This window comes from Asterias amurensis, chromosome 10 (genome assembly GCF_032118995.1).
Source record: "Asterias amurensis chromosome 10, ASM3211899v1".
In the NCBI taxonomy this organism is placed as follows: domain Eukaryota; kingdom Metazoa; phylum Echinodermata; class Asteroidea; order Forcipulatida; family Asteriidae; genus Asterias; species Asterias amurensis.
Window position 1 is genome coordinate 9,523,579 of NC_092657.1, and position 10,467 is coordinate 9,534,045.

At 36.8% G+C, this 10,467-nt stretch overlaps 1 long non-coding RNA gene across 1 annotated transcript; it reads left to right on the forward strand.

Moving 5' to 3' along the window:
• Positions 1-5,359: 5,359 nt before the first annotated feature.
• LOC139942499 (uncharacterized) lies at positions 5,360-7,010 on the forward strand. The gene is made up of 3 exons (XR_011786686.1): positions 5,360-5,671; positions 5,865-6,093; positions 6,831-7,010. It is a non-coding gene; the product is annotated as an uncharacterized lncRNA (long non-coding RNA).
• Positions 7,011-10,467: the final 3,457 nt, after the last annotated feature.

The following is a 10,467-nucleotide window of genomic DNA, read 5'->3' on the forward strand; positions in this document are numbered from 1 at the left end:
GCAGTTCAACTGCGTTTTCAGAGAGGAGACTATGTGCGTGTCAAAAATCTGCGACATGTTCATAAAGGCTCCAATCGCTATGGACCTCCTCATTGTATCACTCAATCCAAAGGTCCATCTACTTACCAACTCGATGATTGTTGCACATGGAACACAACACACTTGACCATGTCTCAGAAACCATTCAATCAAGCTCAAAGCAAAACTGATTAGCCTAAACCTGAGAACCGACCTAAGAGACAGATTAGAAAGCCTACTTGGGCTAAAGACATGCCAGTTCAAGCAAAGCGAAAGAAAAACAAAAGTGTTCCTTAACTGATTTAACTTGATAACTTAATTGGATCTTATTATACATTCAACTGTTTGCCATACATTGCTAGAACTGTTACATTTAAAGTTCTTTTTTTATTTGTGAGGGGAGAACGTTGTGTTCATGAAAATCATAGAAATAGAACCCAGAGAACGCTGAGTGTCTCATTGTGCGTGCGGTTTCGGTGTGAGATCATTTTTGTGGACGCGCACACGCCATTTTTGCCATACGCGCGTATTGTTGATACGCCGCGTCCACAGAAGACACAGAGGGTGGTCGGGCTCAACGTTCTCAGGGTTCTATTTCTATGATGAAAATGTAAAAGCGCCCTGTTGTGACGGTTGTAATACAGAACGCCATGTTGGAATATTTTAAGAAATACGAAGGCTGAATAAAGAAGTGTTGCGTTGAATTCATATATCTAGAACTGTATTACTTGAGATTACATACACATGTCAAGAAAAGGTCACCAATATACCCATTTTTGTGTAATACGTGAGGCCCTTTCATATGATGTACAGATTGGCAAAATAGCTTTTGTGGCTGAGGATATAGGAGCATAATGGATAATGACAACTGGAGAAGAGACTAAGTAACCGGAAGGGAAATGTTTGTTGAAAAGCCTTGAAAACAGACTACGTACGTAGAGCCCTTTCATATCATGTACAGATTGTCAAAATAGCTTTTGTGGTTTAGGACATAGGAACTATGCATGAGGACTGGAGAAGAGACTAACTAACCGGAAGGGAAGTGTATGTTTAAAACACGTTGAAAACAGACTACACACATAAAGCCCTTTCATATGATGTATAGATTGTCAAAAAAGCTTTTGTGGCTGAGGATATAGGAGCATAATGCATAATGACAACTGGAGAAGAGACTAACTAACCGGAAGGGAAATGTTTGTTGAAAACAGACTAAAAATGGGGCTATTTAAAGGAGAAAAATAAATTGAATACAACTAGACTTAACTTTTTGTTTATTCCAAAAATAAGGTGTTCGGTCGGATTCGGAAGTTTGGACGGGGGTATAAACTTTCATTGAAGTAGTTTTGCTTGAAATGGCATGCTACCTTTTTTTCTTTGACCAAGTATCCTATTCAGTATATAGATTTTGAACTTGCACTTTCAAGGTGACGTCATGTTACACAAGATGATGCCATCGTGGTGTGAACGACTTTTTTGGATGTAACATATGCCAACTTAGATACATGCAAAGTTTTAGCTTGATTACTGAAGTAGTTCAGTGGTTATATTTGTTGTACGAACTAGGAGTTGCTCAAATAAATGTATTTGACTAATATTTAGCTAAAGTTTTCATGAAAAGTTAGTTAATGGGTCTGTTTAGCGGTCATACTAATTAGCATCAACAGGCCCATTTCACGACAACTTAAGACAACTAAAGACAACAAGTTTAAAATACCATAAAATACAATGGATGTACCATCATATACAATGGTTGTAATCAGAGTGTATCTGGAAACTTGTTAAAACTTATTGGAACCATCGTGCATACAAATTTTCAACGTGAAAAATTGTGGGGGGTTTTTCAAAAAAAATAGTAAACTTTCTTTGTCCGCATAGAATTGGCTGAAGTGGTGCTATTGCGCTTCCGCAACGACAAGCGCAATAGTGCAAGCGTATAGTATTGTCTATTAAAATATCTATTGACAAGTAAAATAGCGCAAGCGCGACTTAAAGCATCACGTCGGCCAATTCAAATCTAAGGATGGAGAAAATTTACTATTTTTTTTTAAAACATCATTTTTTCCCCGCAAAAAATTTGTATGCACGATGGTTCCAGTCAGTTTTAAACGTGTCTCATGATACACTCTGATTACAGTCATTGTATTTGATGGTACAACCATTGTACTTGATGGTATTTTTAACTTGTCTTGAGTTGTCGAGAAATGGGCATTGTTACCCTAAGTTTTAGTTTTTTGACTCGAACGCAAGAGGACGGGCATGCTGCAGAAAAATGGAGACAGATATGCGTCGCTGAATCAAAGCTGGATCAGAAAGGTTATATTTGTTGCTTAACAGAGATTTGCTTGTAGGAACATTTGATTGGATATTAAGGAAGGGACATATCTTTAACTGATTGCAGAGTGATTCTTTGGTGGAATTAAATGCAGAGCCATTTTGGTTTTGTACTTTTTTGTTTACTTTTCTGTAAACGTCGATCAATCGTTGAACACAAAGCATGTATCCCTGAGAGACCACGAGAGCCATAAATATACTACAGGCATGGCTTCATCTCTTCGTCATACTTTCAGCTATTTAGTGGAAACACAAGGAGTAAAAAGAGGTCTTCAAAGTTCGTCATTTTTTCAGCATATTCCGTAAAATTTTCTGGATCGAGTAAAGGTAACTAGTCGTCCATATTCTGACTCTTGCTTAAGGTCTTTCATGAATTTTCTTTAATCAATTTCGAGCATAAAAGGGTGCTTCAACTCACGTAGAACATGTACGTGTTGGTTACACATTAGCAAACCATAAGGGATGGCCTCTGGGCACCCTTTCAAAATGGCAAAATATTGCAGTTTACTACGTTTTCACTTTGTCCACAGCGTGTTAACATGTCTTAAACGTGCGCACCTGCATCTGGAAATCTGTTGTATTTTACTCTTTGTAAATAAAACCTTTTTCTAGTTTGGGTAACTTAAAAAGCTAACTAAAGTTAGTTCATGTTTAGTTTTTATCAGTTCAAGAAAAAAGTTCAATTAAAAATATTAATATTATAAACCTTTCATCATGATGAAATTCATCAAATTTTAGGAGACTGGAAAACCAAAAGATAAGTTGTTGGTAAAATTGATCCAGCCAGAAAAATTATGATAGAGCAAGGACAAGATATTACCATCCATGGAGCTATAAAAATGCTTACTGAGTATTATACATCAATGCTTACGCTAAATCATTCAGAAGGCTTGGTAATGGTAGTAGTACAACTACTACTCTTGCGCTTGCGTGGTCATGACTGGGGACGTAGACTTGATAAAGATGGGTTAATACATAGAAGGTGTGGCTTCATGATGCACAGTAGCTTGTATAAATCTAGATGTTGTGATGTGTTTTTGGCGCCATTGAATCTTCTGCTGAGTATTGAAGACTGCATGCATTGATTCTTCCCCTTGTTCTGTTAACAGTCCAAGTCCATGATGTGTGCTGTGAATTTTCCACGTTTTTTTCACTGTATGTGCATTTTTGGTGGGATGGTCTTGGTTGGAAATGCAGTGCTGAAGTTAGTCATGAACTGCTGGATGTTTTCCTCTATAAAAAAAAATAAAAAAATACAAACTTAATTCGAAGTGTTTCAAATTGTCATTCCAGAATTTTTTTTAAAGACTAATAAAACCCCAAATGTTCCTTAATCTGCTTTTTAAGGGGACACAGTTAAAGTCAAGAGAAATAACTAACTTACCAAGTTTGGTGATGTCATTGTCGTCAAAGTGTTCCACCTTGTACAGGTGGCAGTTTGCGAACAGTGAAAAAAACGTGGAAAATTTATGAACTATGATACTAGCTTTTGGGAGTTTCTCTGGACTGAGTTTTGTCACCTCTAGCACCACTGCCTGGGTGATTTTTTCGATGTTTGTTTCCTGAATAGTGACAAATCAAATAGACCAATTATGTAAAACTAATTTGTAACACATTTGTTTCACTTCTTTACAAGTTCAAATATTATAATTACATTTAGACACTTGTGAACGTGGTTTCCAACAAAAGTGTTCGAGTAATACGCTTGGCGTTGAACTTTAATTTCTTGAAGGGTCTGCTCCAGTCGTTTCAACAAGGGGTTGTGAAGGTCATGCAGCTTATCCACTGTGGTGTTCGCAAGCACGTCCTGTATTAAAGGGACACACCGTCTCACCGATTACGCAATTTAGGGGTGTAGAATCTTAAATGTTTTTATAGATGGTTGCTATAAAAAAAATATCAAAATGTCACGTATTTAGCGAAAAATGATTTTAAAAAACCAAAGCTGCCAAATAACAAGCTTCTGTTACACGGACTCTTTGAATGTGAATCTTACGTTAGATTTATTACCATTATTTACATTTTGTAGCGATAATTTGAATACATGATCTTTTTCGTCAATTATTCGTAAATAATTTTGTAATTTTTTTTTTTTAATTTGGTTAAGTAAGTTACTTTTAGACGGCTGAAAGTAAAACTAGCTCGGAAGGTCACGTGATTGTTTGTACCACTTTTTGGTTAGAACAATCACGCGACCTGCGTTTTTGTCTAAAAATGCTCAAAAATGGCTAAATTTGTGGATTTTTTTTAAGGACTGTTCGTCTTCATTCCTGGAAGACCGTTGAAGTCGTATCTTAGTCTATTTTGTAGCCCAATAGCCCAATTCGGCCAGTGTATCCCTTTAACAAAAAGTCGGAGCAATTTCAGGTAAGATGCATTTGCAATTTTTAATACTCATCATGATTACATTTATCAAATATGTCACTGTCACATGGTTCTCAAAAAAAGCATCCAAAGGGAAAACCAGTGGTTGACAGATCTTAAATTAGATTAAAGTCACCTGGAAATAGATGTTTATTTTCTTTCAAACATAAGAGTATATGCTTATGATCAATAAAACATTTTTTTTAGTAATTGTTTGTCACGATTTATATGTTTAAAAAATATATAAAGTTGTTTAGGGGGCTGACTCTGCCTACCCCTTTTGTAACGTCAATCAGGGCAGACTTTGCCTGCAATGCGTATAGTAAACACATGTGCAAAGTACATGTACGTCCAAGTCGTGAGTTGGTACATTTCAAAAAGTGTTCTTCTGCATTCAGCAGCAATACACCTGGTCGGCATTGCCGAAAAAAACAACAAACGTTTTCTTTTTAAACGTACAAACTCAAGATTTGGTCCGTACATGTACTTTGCAATAGTGTTTACTCTAGGGTCGGGTCGGGGTGTACTCTTTAATTTGTAAACAACATAAGAACTGATTTTTTTAAACCTTAGCTAACTTGTTTATTCACATTCCACTCATTAAAACACATTAATAACAAAAGCTTTATTTTGAGAAAATACCATTTTCAGGTGACTTTGAATTCTTACCTGCCGAGTCAGTTCTTTGGTGAGATTGTCTATTTGGACTCTTGCATCAGCTATAACTTCTGAGGCGTCAATGTTATCATTGAGGAGAGTGATCACGGCTTGCTGCTCATGAAGGTCATTTATTTCCTCCCGGAGTTCACTTGCTCTGTCCTTAGCAGCAAGGACCTCAGAAAGTTTTGCGATGTGCAACGGAAAAGGTCCCTCTCCATACTTGGCAGCATCTCCATTTGACTGTGCAAAATCTTCAGCTATTTCATCTCCTAGAGCTCTGCAATCATTCTCAAACAAGGTATATAGTTTAAACCAAATGCCTAAACTGATATGAAGAGATGGTGGGCATACCTGGAAAATAATGCACAACATTAAGAAACGAGACTTGAAACAATTATTACCTAATGCATGGATGAGTTACATTCATGGTGGAGTTTTCACTAGAAATTTTAAAATTAATTACAATAAATAATTACATACCTTATCCACAGGGATTGAAAAGAAGGGTTTATCCACGGCATTATTGAAGAGTTTGGCTTTTTGATGCATCCTCCTGCAGCAAGGAAGCGCTCGTGGTCACTGTGGAGGGTTCCAAGGGTTCTGACTGTGCACGCTGGGCGAACAGACTTGTCACCTGCCATTTCAGCACTTGTAACATGGCACCAGATGCAGGGATGACGACCTGTGAATTAAAGTACAAGATGTTTATTTGTAGCAGTGGTGAGTATTCTTTTTTTCTGATATATAATTAAGTTAAAAAATCTTTAATACTTTAAAACGTTTGCTCAAGTATAACTTACCACTTGCTCCAGAAATTCCCATCATTCTAGACAAGAATTTGTAATCTCCGAAAAGGTCGACTATTAGTTTCTTCCCCCTGTGCAATACAAATTTTTAAAAATCATGATAATTCAATAAATAAATACATACTTGGTTTAAAATAAATGTATGTTTTTTTTAGAAACTTAATGTATGATTATTACCTCCATGTCATCCTTGAAATTGAGTCTACTTCCATCTTGTACCTATCAAGGGCCATGTGGAGGTTAACTGCTGTGTCCGTAGCTTCGAAAGCACACAAGACAATGGTGTTTCTCTTCGAATTTGGACATTTTGTGTGGGCAATTTCAAGCATGAACTTGAACGATCCCCCGCCCTTATCTCCGCCAAGTTTGAGCCATATCTCATCTGTTGGCTGACCTGGATGCAAGTGCAACTCTCCTGATCTGTTGAAAGGACGACATAAAATGTTGGGCTAATACTTAGTGTAATACAGTATATAAAAACAACACTTTGATGGTTCGGTTTTATTGTCGCGAACAAGACAAGTCAACTTTTTTTAAACAAGTTATTTAGTTTCCTTTTGTTTCACCTTCAATAATGTCATTTCTCTTCCATTTATTAATGTCAGTTTTGTTTCTTTTAAATAAAGTATTGTACCTTTCATATTCATCCAGCAGGTCAAGTATGTACGGTTGGAGATCAGCTATGTACACGCATGCTGCCGGTTTGGTGACAAGACCAGTCTGCTCAGTAGACAGGAAAGGCAGTCTGTCAGCCTCCAGCAGTTCTTGACCAACAGATGCTTTGCAAAGTTTCCTGCTCTCTTGTTCACTCGCCATGACCAAGTTGTACTGACAAAGCCACCTTTACAGGTAGAAACCAGAATGTGTAATTATTCTTTCATTAATAAACAGTTTAGAGAACAAATGTTAGGACAGAGACAATTATATGATTTATTACACAGAGCTTAGTACCATTACAAAATCTTACAATTTAAGCTGTCTCAGTCCGGCCCAAGATAACCCCAAGTCTGCTTAGAGTGCCATCTCATTTAATGCGGGTATTCGTGTTTTCATCTGCAGCTTTTCGAGAAGTTGTTGAAGAGATTTCCTGGAGGCTGTACTGATGAGATGCCCCAGCTGAACATCAGATGGTCCTGCGCTGATTTCGGACATCTGCTCCTTCAAGTGTTTTGTACGCCGCTGAATGGTTCTCTTGTTGACTTCTGTGCTGGGCTTGTTGGCAGTGGGGCATGCTGAACACACATGGCCTAATGGTGCACAAAATGAAAAGGTAAGATATGCATTTTTATTTGTAAAACAAAACAGTTTTTAAGGGGCACATCAGAAATTATACATAATTATTTTAATTATATACAGATCAAAAGATCTTGGCTTTGCACAAAATACTCACTGTTCCTTTGGTTGACAATCGCACCATTTTCTCTCCATCCATGCATTTTTTTAGAAGGTGAGATGTCAGCTGCTGACCTACTTTCCCAAGAGGTGACACATTACTGCCCAGAATCTGTTTGAAGATTTGTTCATCAACTGGGATAGAGGATTCGGGATTGGTACAGTCATGTTCATCTGTGGAGTGCAACCATTTAACCCTCAGATTTTGGAGTACATCCATGAAGCACTGTTTAGGGAGTTTGATGTCTTTCAGGCTGAAGTTCCGTTGGCATATGTGGCAAACTGTACAGGATGATGATGTCGAAATAAAAAAAGTTGTGCAGACATGATAAACATAAGACGTGATCACAAGGAGTTTCAACAGGTCTAGAGAGTAATCTCTTACAAAGCTTGCAGACAAACAAAGGGTCGTCGGTGATGAAATTGATGTTAATATAGTTTGTAGCCGTTTCTGCCAACCTTTTAAGCTTTGCAAAGACTGCTTCTTTGTTTTTCTCTTCTGTCTTCTCAAGCTCCTCCATTCTAGTGTGCTTGCTTGTTGGTCGACCAGCCTTTGTGTTAGCTTCTGCTAAACAAAGATGGCAGAAAAAGGGTGGATGGCGTTGAACTTCATCACTGGTGACATCAATGTTAAACTTGACTTTTATTTTAGCTGCATACGTTGAACGTTTCTTAAGAGGCTTCTTCAGATTTGTCTTCTTAAATTCTTGCACTTTGTTGCCACACACTCTACACAAGGTACTTAAATTGTTGAGGTGATCGTCCATTTCTGAGGCTGGGTGACCAGGAAATTGAGATAAAGTTTATATCTGAGAGTATTTAAAGAAAGTTTACATTTTTATTATATTTTATAAAAGCAAACTTGAACTTAAACTTAACTACTATAAGTATAGCGCTTCTGCATCCCATATCTTTTGATGGAGACGCGCTACATTTTTCCTTTTCACAAGCATGAGTATTATAACAAATTTATCTTCCAGTCTCGCGTACAACGCTCAAAGTTTAAAATTTCAAAACAGTATTTTGCGAAGGACAGCATGCACAAGCACAAAGTTTAGAATGTAGTTTTGTGCATATACGGAGCATGCTGCATTGACACTAACAATACGCAAAGTGCGATATGAAAAATGGTAGTAGATTACTCCTTTTTATACATTGACTGGTGAACTGTGTACTGGAAGATAAATGTATTTAAAGATTGTTTATAAAGTAAACCTGTATTTAACTAGTTGTTTTTTTCCCTTTTTCATTAACTTAATTTTTAAACTTCTCTAAATTGAGTCCTGCTTTATTTATAGTTTGTAGGCCTCAGTGTTACTTATGGATCTTTTAGATGTTACTTTAAACTTTTCAAGTTAGATTCAGCAAACAATTTGTGTGAAGATTTAAGCCTTAAATTAAGGTAACTTTAAAAATGTTTTATGAAAATGTAAATAGGCCTAGGTTTTGGAATTAAATATTTAGAACTTGTTATTAAAATTAAAAAATAATTGGGGCCTAACAGTAATATTATCTTGAGAATAAGTAATTGAACTTGATTTGAGAACCACCCCTATAAACTAATAAAACATTAAATGCATTCCCACAGAAAGGAGATAAACTTTTATAAATTTAATCAATGCTAACATGCATAACCATCAGAAACGTAATTTTTGAGTTAATCTTAGCTCAACTCGGTTGGAAGATAATTCCTAAGATTTCGAATTATAATTACGGTATAAATATTATAATACTTGTAAACCAAAAAAATGTTAACCCCCTGTTGGCCAACCCTCTTAGTTCAATCAAAATACCCATGTTTCCTTAATGTTTGTCCGTGAAAACACGATGCGACGCAATGTTACATAACTCACCGCTACGGACGGATTCCCCCCAAATCTTGTTTACCAACGCTAAACTCGCAGGGGAATCCCGTCGTTTTAAGACTATCTACATGGTTTGTTCAGATAATAAAGTAACAAATATATAGAGAAAGACTTGTTATACTTGTCCTACTTTTTTTGTGTCGTGGAAAATTCATGTTCAGGAAGAAAAAATGCCTTGAAATCCTACCTTTTTCAGCATCACTCTGTACGTCAAGGGCCAGAATTGTCCTCAAATTTTGGGGATTTTTGCGAGGTTGCCAATCCTGTTGGTATTTCACTCCATGAAAGTGTTGCAGACGATATTATGCCTCAATTCCATTGGTTAAACATTCTCTTTCTGATGAATATTCATCGTGTAAAAGCATTTTTTATCAATGAAAGGATCGACGAAACGAAGTGCAGGTCACGCTACCTGAATATGCATTTTTGCATGACCTTTCTAAATTCTTGCGCATGCGCTCAAACCACATGTAACCCGCACTGCGTTTTGCACAGCGGTGACGTGTGCTCCATGCTTTCAGAGACATTTCAGAAAACGTATGTAGTCACAAGTGAAGTTGATGTGTGTAGTACCAGCAGATCATACATGTTCTTTTGATTGAAAATGTGGGTAATTTATAGATTACTGGAATGATAATCGTAAATTAAATATTTCTAGGATGCCACCGCCGCATACAATGGCAACGAGTCTTTTTAATACAACTCTCTTAGTCTTAGGGGCCTATTTTGAAAGTTTTCTGCCCTTTTTATTTTTTACATTTTGGCTTTGTAAGTGGCCTCTAAAAATTTGCCTTGCTCTGTTAAACATAAACTCAGCAGTGTGTCTTTGTACCATTGTTTTTCACAGACTCATCATAAATGTCCATCTTGGTGTAGTAATAATGCTCGTTATTACCTAGGTCTGGGTGCATGATATAGATATTGTGGCGGGCAATTGCAAACTATTACAGGCAAATTACAATTTGATCCTTGGCCTAACTATTCTCTAGGCTTGAAGACCATCGAGGGGTCTAAAGGCTGTGAAACGAGGT